Raw genomic sequence first — 684 nt, forward strand, 5'->3', positions numbered from 1 at the left:
GCTGCCCCCTGCTGGTTGTTACATAGAATGCAGGTTTAAGACACTTCACAGACCCAGAAACTGTCTGTTATATTTACAGTCAGTGCATAGACGTCTCCATCAGTATACATTTGAAAATCAGCGCAGTGGTTTCACAGTGGACTCTGGGGGAGGTGGACCGCCCTCCTCTGATTATGGGCTGTTAACACTGTTTTTATATATAAATTCTGTGATGCATTGGACCTGCAAAGTTCAGGGTGATTTAAAACAGTGAACAGAGGACGAGTTGAGACATTTTCAAAACATTTTCTGGTCTTTAAAGGTCCAGTGTGTAACATTAAGAGGATTAATTGTCAGAAACTGAATATGATATTGATTGGTATGTTTTCATTATAATCACCTGAATATAAGATTGTTGTAGCCACTAAATCCTACACACTGAACCTTTAAACTGGCCAATAATTTATTTTTGTTCATGTATAAACTGTTTGTTAGTTTGATTTATAACAAAACATCATATTTTATCTTCCTTTGCAAACGAACTAAAGCTGTTAGATAAATGTAGTGGAAGTAGAAAGTGGCCTCTAAAACAAGGTTTTATTCCTCTTTTCTTGTTTTATTCATCCATATATTTGTGTGTTTACAGCAGCATTTCACTGCAAATATTAAAGATATAATTAATAAATGTTGCAAAATACAGACAAA

This window comes from Morone saxatilis, unplaced genomic scaffold, assembly GCF_004916995.1.
Source record: "Morone saxatilis isolate NCDOM2014 unplaced genomic scaffold, NCSU_SB_2.0 Contig11, whole genome shotgun sequence".
NCBI lineage: Eukaryota > Metazoa > Chordata > Actinopteri > Moronidae > Morone > Morone saxatilis.